The following is a 9760-nucleotide window of genomic DNA, read 5'->3' as shown; positions in this document are numbered from 1 at the left end:
TAGTTTAGCTTGTGGGGAAAACAGAAGTGCTCCTATTTCCATGGGATCCTACCTTCTTAGCAGCTAAGTGGTTAAGAAAAGGTTTTTACAGCTCCAGTGCGCAGTACAGTAGGCTGTGGACTTTTCAACACTTGCCTCGTGCTGGCAAAAGAAAAACCCAGCCCGCTGTTGGGAAGGACGGACACTCACCCCAGGCCCCCCGACTCTTTCGGATGAGGCAGAGGCCTGGGTCTGGGTCTGGGCCTGTGCAGTAGGGGTTTGGCAGTGCTTAAGTTGTAAAAAAAAATAAGTGCCAGTGCCCAAAGATTATTGGCCCCATAATGCCGGCCGCGGCGCCGCCCGCAGTGCGGGCGCGCGGCCCGGGTCAGTTCAGTGCTAGACCTAGATCGGCCCACCACCAGCCCATCACACTGCTGCTGATCCATGTCACATGTCAGGCTAGTAGTGGGATGGATGGGGAAGGGCACACATGGGTTGAGTAAGTATAATGCTTTAAAGTTGGAAAACACTTGTTATGGTAGATGTAGTGGTTCCAGCATTCCAGCAACCCCAGAGGCAAAATAGTGCATTTGAACACACTTGTAAGTTCTAGACCACACTTGTTAGACGTCTGGAGCATACTTGCTGTCCTCCAAGTGACAATGCATTTGATAGAATTGTTGCAAACCTGTGGATGTTATCTTATTTGTCAATTTTGTAAAATGACCCCCCAACCCCTCCCACCGCCCTGTTTCCCCAATGGATCTGAGCGGAGCTGGGGTCTCTTGTGAGAGTATCTTCCTGTTTTGACGTAGACTAGGAAAAATAATAGACTGTATTTAAAACATTAGATTTGATTGAATGAAAGTTAACAGATGTTACAGTAATTACAAATCTGAGACATCCTCAAAAATACTTTTTTATTTAATCTCACACTGATTAAATAATAAATAAACACACTAAGAATAAACAAACACATTGGATATAGAACAGAACCAAACAAGAAAGTACAAGGTGCCATGTTTGGCTTTCATTTTAAACTTAGAAAAGGAGGTAGGGAAGGCATTGAATCTATAGCAATTAAATAGACTGTCAGATGCTATTTAAATGCTGTGTTTGTTTAGAGTAATTTACATTCTGCCAGCCAGAGTATTTAGCCTAACATGACAAACTATTCTGTATAACATTTCACAAAATGTCATGGTAACTCCAGATTCTATTACAACTTTGCCAACATCTGGTTGGGATCACCATGGCTAAGCTGCTATAGTCAAGTGCAAAGTGCAATATATGAACAAAGCAAACAAATGCAAATAGCAGTTACTAAATAAAGTACACATAAATAATATATTAAATAATTAAAAGTGCAATAGTGTGCATAGTTGTCTCTATTCGCTCATAAAAGCCCATAAAATGTCTAAATCTGACCTGGCCATGTCCTCTTTTCGTTCCTTACTCCTAGGGTCATCAGCAGCTCTTTGTCCTTTTGCAATCCATGAATTGACATTGGGGATGGGGTTGAACTTCTTCAATGGTGGGCCAATGAAATTAATAAATAATAAGGATGAAAGGGTGTCAGTATGCAGGGATGCTCTTGTTGATGTGCAGACAAGATTCATTTGTGAAAACCCTTGTTCACACTCACCAGTGGAGATAGCAATAGTGTTCACAGTTGTGAAAAGTTCCTTGTTGTGTCTATTAGCTTCTTTTCCACCAGTCTATGTTCCCTGTAAGCCTGAATGGTTTGACGAGCGTCACTAATGTCAAATCTTTCACACAGAGACTCTATCTCACTTTCTCCATACGTAGGTGGAAACTCATCTGGCCAGTACTGCTTGTACAAAACTTTGAGTTTGCTTATTAGTTTCTCATACGCAACTTTGTTGTCAGCAGCAGCAGAACCTCCTATAGACAACAAGCGACCGTGTACATTTTCTGCAAGACTGCGAAAATACTGTCCATGTTCAATTCTTTTGTCGCACGCCTTTCCTTTATGCAGGGTCACTCCTTGGAAACTATTTTCTTCTATGACCTTCTCGCACTGGGAAGAATGTTTTCCTCGCCTTTCTACCATTGCCTCAAACACTGATATTTGTTGGCAAATAGCATGATGTGCATCAATGATCGTGTAATCACGCTTTTGTAAGTCAAGAGACAATTCTGATAACTCTTGAAGTGCATCAAACATAGTGCCAAGATTAGCAACAAACTGCACAGATGAAAGGGGCCTACATAGTCCAGTGTACATGTTTTGTGTTGTGCCATCACGAAAGCCATCACTAGATGCCAATGTAAAGTGTTTCTAAAGAGCAGGATAAGCATTCCAGACAGCCTCTACTGTTCTCTGGCTTGAGGCAACCCAGCGAGTATCTAACACTCTTCCTATTTTACAAAGCAGAATGTCAAGAGCATCTGCACATTCTTTTAGCTGCAAACGATTTTTCACAAATGTGCTAAAAAGATAATACAGTTTGTCTAGCAATGCTTTGAAATGATTTGTAGCTCCAATGTCTTTCATGACATAATTGACTGCAAGTTCTAAGCGGTGTGCTGAGCAGTGCCAGGCTACAATATTGGGAGAAATTCTTTCTTTTAATCTTTTCAAAACCCCGCTATTGCGGGCAAACATTAATGATGCTCCATCACAAGCGACTGACACCAGACATTTGGTGAGAAAGTCCTCACTAATGTTAATTGGGTCCTTTTGGAGCAAAGACAGCAAACTGTTCACTATACCTTCAGCAGACACATCACTGAGCTCGATAAGGTCAACAAAAATATTAGCTGGAGACTCCATATCCTGTATCTGAGTACATAGGTACACAATTACAGCACTTTTTTAATTTAAGGCAGTGGCCTCATCCAGCAAAAGGCTTACTTTAGGAGGAAAGGCAACTAGTTTGGCAAATGTCTTTTGTTTCATTTCCGATGAAATGTGTTGCTGTACACTTGAGCAAGCCACATTGGAATGTAAAATGCGTCCCATATCTAGCCCATTGAATTGCTGGCAGTCTATCTCAGATTCAAAACCACAGGCTGGCCTGTTCCACTTTGCTTCTTTATAAGCTTTTCGGAATATTCTGGCAGTTGTTGCTATTTTCCCTGCCTGGGCTCTAGAAGTTACTTTAAGCAATGTATCTTTTTATGCCTGCTCTAATATTTTTGATGCTGTGATGTGTGCCTTTGTTAGTCCATGTTCGGTAATCTTCTTTCTTAAGGATCTTTGTTGCTTGTCTTTGTTGGTACCATATGAGCTAACAGTACACTCAGTCCATTCTTTAGACAATTTCAACCCATGAGTTCTCTCTGCACCACAACTATTGACTTGACGGCATATGGTGCATCCAAGAGTGTGCCCTCTAACAATCAACCATGGGTACTTCTTTGAAAATATTGTTTCTGGTCCAGCTTCCAGCCTTTAGGGAGTCGGCCTTTCGTTAAGTGAGCTGAACGTTGCAGAAGTGATAATTGATCAGATTCCGTGCTAGTACTTGGCATTTCCGTGTCATTGTCTTTTGGTAGGTCACGATTTTCATCAGTGATACCAGTGCCACTCAGTCCCTCTCCGAGTGGAATGCTTGCTGTCTGGCTTTCTGTATGGATGTTGACAGTAGTAGTGCTGGTGGTGTCATCTAGTGTTTTTTCTGGTTCTTCACAAACACTATCTGACTTAGAACCAGATTCATGTTTCCTTTGCTTGCTTGTAGGCTCATCTGTTCTGCATTTTTTACCAGGTTTTGAAAAGTATGAAGAAATTTTCTTCTGGGCGCCAGACATTCTGGGGAATTAAATGAAGTAGGGGTAATCGATATCATGGGATTCCTTCCAAGTTCCAATACACACAATGATCATGGCCAGGGGTCAGGACAAGACAACAGACCTCTTAAGTGATTGAAATGGAATCAAGGACTGGTGAACAGCAAATGTATAAGAACAAACACATATAATGGTGCACAGTGCACACATGGAATGCGCTTTCCATCAGAGCCGGGCTAATAAATACAAATGTGCACACGTTTGACTTGTCCTGACTGAAGAGAACATTACAAAAAGAAATCTAACAACAAATACCATGTGGGTGGTTTGTAAATGGCTGCAAAGTGCCAGTTGCCTCCTTTTATCCCCCAACACACCACACTGAACCATACAATTTTGCGACTTTTGAAATGTCGCTCTGTAGTGTATTACCCATGCCCGACTCCATTTTTAAAAAAACACCCACTTTCCTTGAATCAGTAAAACACTTACACCCCACTTATGCTTGGTAACGTACGTCTTACCTTGTTTTCAGGGACTAGGATGCAGCGTACCACCCAGCAGCCTGCGACTCTCAGACTCTGACTACCACCACGATGAACGAACCTCTGAGAAGTCGCTCACTGCAAACCTAAAGGGGGCAAAGGCACTAAGTCAATGAAATTGCAAACCGCTGGCGTGATACCTCGTATGCTCAATAGGAAATTCAACTGCTGGAGGCAGAATTGGGATATTTGGGTTCACACTAAAGGCACGACCATTTCCCCCTGAACTGTATGCACCAAACATGAGGGTAGGAAAAAGAAAGCCTCATAGGACACAGTGGGCCAGATCTGTAGATATTGCAAGTGAGACATTTTACTAAAAGTGCAAAGGTTGGACTTAACATGACCGGACGTTACACTGCACAATATTTTACCGACCTCTATCACAGCACCCGCAGACATATGTTTGACTTGCCTTCAACAGTGCAGAGGGGAAGAAGGGGGAGAGTGACCATTTGCAGTTGAAGTCAGGTGAGATTACATTATTTGCCTGGGATTACACACTTATGCTGAACAGCAGGCACCTTCCAGGGTGCTACTAATGCTTCATAAATATACCTAAAAGCTTTACACATAATAATGCTGTCAAATGAGAAAACTAGAGCAAGTTAGGGAATTACCCTAAACAAATTATTATTGTTTGTTTCATACTTCATATTATAACACGCACAGGGGCAAAGCGCTGGTCTTGGAAGCAAGACCACGCAAAGCAACAGAGTTTTGAATCCCAGATCTGCGCTTAGAAACCGAACTCTGGTAGTATTAGGTGCATTATAAAAAAAACAATTAAAATAAAAAACACAACCCACATTTTCCTATGGAAAGTCAAAGGGGAATGTAATGCTTGATTAGCCTCGAAATTATTTCCAGGTCATGGCTGAGCTTCAAAGTTGTGTGTAATCTTATCACTATTCGTCACGTTAAGTAATGTTGATTTAGAAGACAATCAGCCTGGTGGTTGCTGAGTCATTACCGGGAGATCTGAGGTCAGGAAAATGATTGGTAGGTACAGTAGCAACCAAACAGACTGCAGCAGGATGCACTAAGAGGAGCCATCCAGAGGCGCCTGACTTGTTCCTGAGTTTGCAGTCTTGAAAGAGAGTGAAGGGGGACATTAGCTTGGTGTTGTTGGCACATCAAAATGATGTTCTTCTTTCACTGACAAGAAATTCTTTGGGAATTGGCTTCCACTAGCAGCGGGGGCAGGAAGGGAGTTAGGGGGCGGAAGAGAGGGTGAGGGTATGCTAATTATTCCTGCCACCCTCCCATAAACATGTTTTCTTCTCAAAAGACTAATCATGATTAACTGCAAAACAACCCAGGAGAGAAGCATTTCCTATAATGTTGCTTGCAAAGTATAAAAGGTGCACACCTTTTAAACCTAAGAAGCTGTATATAAATATTGCTTGCAGAGTGAAATCCAAATGAGCGTTTTTTACGAAGGCATTGTCATCAGCCCTTCACATGGTCATACAGTAAAGTGGCCCACCCCAGGTCCTAATAACATGGGTTTGTATCTCGTCTTTGGCAGAATACACTAAAAACTGCAGCTGAAGTGTTCACTAGGAAAAGGGCACCGGGATCTATCCAGGGAGAAATTTATTGTGAGATCCGGCAAAATCCATCCCAATTCCAGCACTGCATGTTAGGTTCCCAGAACCCACTCTAACATCTCATTTGGGGCCTACGTTCTGTGCTGTACTGTTATACTCCTTTATGTCAAGACAAGTGTGGTATGCTATGCCGTGTGTTGCCATGTTACCTTTAGTTGTTTGTGTTATGCTCTGCTAATTTATGCACATTTTCCGGGTTAGGTCTAGCTATGTTATGTTGCACTTTCTTTGTGTAAGCCTCTTAGGCATGGTAACCTAACAACAGTTGTTGGACCCTAGCAGCTGTGGCTGGGATCTCCCGCCCAAATGCCGAGGCAGCAGGAATATTAGTAATAGAATACTCAACCAGTTGCCACACCCCCACCACTTTCTAACACAGATTAACCAATCAGACGATTGAGGTGGCTTGTTATGTATCCCAAATGTTTAACTAGACACAGTTCAAAAGCAGAGAGGAGCCTTAGAGTAGCCACAGGGAGACATGTAGCACTCCACAAAACACCCAAATATATAAATAAGATCCTTTCCATAACACTAATATCCTTGATTGGCAAAACATGGTGTTGCCGCAGTGCCAGATGACGTTCTAAGAGTGGAGCCACCACCCGTTTCTTGGGGTTGTTCCAATACCATCTAAACAAGATCATGCCAGTGATTTTGGCACTGTGCGGAGTCCCTTAGTGAGGCACCAACCACCTTAACTTTATCCATAATCTGGTCCCATGGGTACATTTCTCAATAGTAATGGACTATGATGTGGTTGTGCAAAAAATAATTGAGACTTTCGCAAGTGCGTGATTCTCGGCAGCAGCGCGGACCCAATCACCCCAAAGAATAAGCCGGGTGTCTCCAGGAAAACAGACATGGTGCACTCGCAGAGGGTCCAGAGCAGTGCAGGGGCCAGAGGCGCTGGCAAGGAGAGTTGGAGAGCATTGGCAAGTAATACAAGAAATAATATGGAGGTGTTGGATGCAGGAGGGTGAAAAGGGACGGGGGTAACAGCAGTAGGCGGAGGCGGAATGGTACAGAGAAAGAGGAGAGGATAATATATCATGGAGGGTTGGTGGTTAAGCGGGTGGAGTTTATAAGCTCTGTGGAGGAGGAGTCTTTGAAAGGATAGATGGTGGAGTAGGATGAGGAAGTACTAACTGAACAGGAGGTGGTGAAAGGAGGAGCAGAGAAGGAGACAATGGTTGAAAGTTGGAAGGTATACGATCTGAAGAGGAGGTGGTGTAAGGAGCAGCTGGGGTTGTGGGGGAAATCAATCTCACAGACATAAAAGAAAGACCCTAGACAGGAATATATAGTGGGATGGAGAACAAGAATTAGGCAAGGAGGCAAGAGAAAGAACAGTCAGCGAAAGAAGCCTCACATTGTGTGGAGGGAGGGTAACGTCACTCCTGCTCAAGTGAAGTTTTAGAAAGTGTAGGTGTCTGTTCATGGCTTCAACATAGATGTTGCACCTGTACCATTGGATCATTAACAAGATGAACAGACGTAACCAGAGAATTTTGGCAGTGACAGGATGGCAACTCTGTTCGGCAATCCAGCAGCAAACGGAGAGCCTTTCAAGGGTTCCAGAACCCCCTTGAAACTCGCAACACCACTCAGAGTGTCGACGTTGTCACATTTAGTATGAGCAATGAATTTTTGGTTACATCATCATTTACATGGATGTTTGTAGAATTTCTGTGTGACTAAAGGCTGTAAACCAGCCTGGGTATCCCACCTGAGCCTGCAGACAGGCAGCACCTGCAGGCACCAGGTTGGCAGATAGAAGATAGAATGGCTAGCATGACACCTAATGCATGTCCCAGACAGGTGCAAAGACTACTGGCATTAATAGGGAAAGAAGGGCAAGCCAGAGGCAACGGAATAGGATCACATGGGAAGAAGAAGAAAGGGCTGGAAAATGTGTTCCAACAAGAAGACGCAAACTCCTGTTTCCAGCTGAGCACCTTAAAAAAACCAAACCCTTCCTTCACTTAAATTCCACACCACATGAGTGATGTCAATATTAAACTCCAATATACACTTTTCACTAATTACACTGCTCGAAAAGCTGCCCTTCACCCACCATCCTCATCATGGCAGGCCAAAAGAAATTCAAACATGTTTACCCAGGTTTAGGGTGAAAGGATCGAATACAAAGTTTCGAAATGCAATTGTTTCGAACAAAAGGACCGGAAAATAAAATCGAAAGTACTTTTTTTTTTTTTTGGCGGTGTCCCCCCCAAATCCCTGTTTTTTGGGCAAAACCCACAAATTTAACCTATACCAAGGCCAAAAAAGGAAATACATTTAAAAAAAGGCATTCAATCATTTTTTTTCGGTCCTTTTGTGTCGAATGTATTGTATTCGACCCTTTTGAATTCGACCCTTTGACTGGGCACCGTTTAACCCATATCCCTAAATCATTAGACTGGCTTCCATACAATTTACAAGTCCACTTCACCAAGGAACCATGATACAGAGCCTGCAAGTCCCCTTACCTTACATTATTATTGCGGCGGCCTGCCATATCCACGGCGGCCGCCGCAATAATAATGTAGGCAAGCAAGGGATCATGATGCGAGTTACACTCGCATTGCCTCACGGCCACACGCCACAGCCCGATGCCACAGTGACACAGTCACACTGCAGTCAAAGGGGGGGGCTTTCTTACTTTTAAAGGACACAGGACCACCCCCTTGCACCAGCAGCTCCAGACCCCCCCCCAAAAAAAAACAGCTCCGTAACCCCTAGCACAATGGTAAGTAGATAATGGCTTCCGGATCAGGGAATAGGGCCAAGCGTATTTTTTTCTCGTGATCATTACATTAGAACCAGGTGGAGTCCCAAGTAGTGATTCAGTGTCGCCCTCCATGGCAGTGTACCGCCATCCCCCTGCTGCAAAGTCTCCACTTTGTAATTGACTGTTCACAAAATTCAGATGGGAATTGAACTCCCCACCCAGAGTCAGAGCCGCTCTGGGGCAGAAGGTTTAAGTAATCCTCTGTGGTAAGGGGATATAGTGCAGTCCTGGGACTGGGCATGTTTAACGCAGATCTGGGTCCTTGCCCTTTATCAGTCTTTGAGGAAGTGCAGTCAGTGTCTCGGGAGAGGGCATTCTTGCAGTGACCGGAAACGTGCGTTTCTGGAACCATGTTGGGTGTCCTGACCCACGTTTGAGCTATCATGCTGCAACATTTGGTGCTGTGGGCTTAGAAAATTCAAGATGGCCAAAAAGCCCACATGTACGCCAGAATAGGAAAACTGTGCAGTACTGGCATGGAAAACATCATGATGGCCAGAACTTCCCAGAAAATGCACAGGGAAATGCCTGAAGAATAGGCTGCCACCCATTTTTGCCTAGGTTGTGAGCACAGGAGGGCACTGCCTAAAACCACCATTGGGCTACCCACACAGTAGCCTGAAACCATTGGGAATGGCAATGCTGAATGCCAAAAGCAACCTAGAACTGTGGGATATTCATTTTCTTAAATCCCAAAAATGGTTGCATTACCAGTACTCACCACTATCAGAAAGCCGGCGTTTTAAAACCACCAGACCTTTGTGTAAAACTGAACAAATGAAACAAAACCAGACCAAGGAAAGACTTGCTAAGAGGTGGATACAATGTAAAACTATACTCTGAAATGACTTGAAGGAAGTAAATTTTTAATGTGTATGTAAAAATCGTAATTGGCTTAAACTGGGGGACAAAAAGTGACATTTAGCTGAAACCTGGCTTAATGAAACTGAATTCTGCCTGACATCTACCCCCACAGGACTTAAAACCTGCTCAGTCACGCTTCCCCTTGCCAAAAGGAGTTGTCACCTCTCTGATTAGATTAGGGGTGGAGCAGCTACAGGGAGTTGAACAAA

The sequence above is a fragment of the Ambystoma mexicanum genome, chromosome 7p (assembly GCF_040938575.1).
Source record: "Ambystoma mexicanum isolate Mex_15411 chromosome 7p, UKY_AmexF1_1, whole genome shotgun sequence".
In the NCBI taxonomy this organism is placed as follows: domain Eukaryota; kingdom Metazoa; phylum Chordata; class Amphibia; order Caudata; family Ambystomatidae; genus Ambystoma; species Ambystoma mexicanum.
This window is presented reverse-complemented; position numbering follows the sequence as displayed.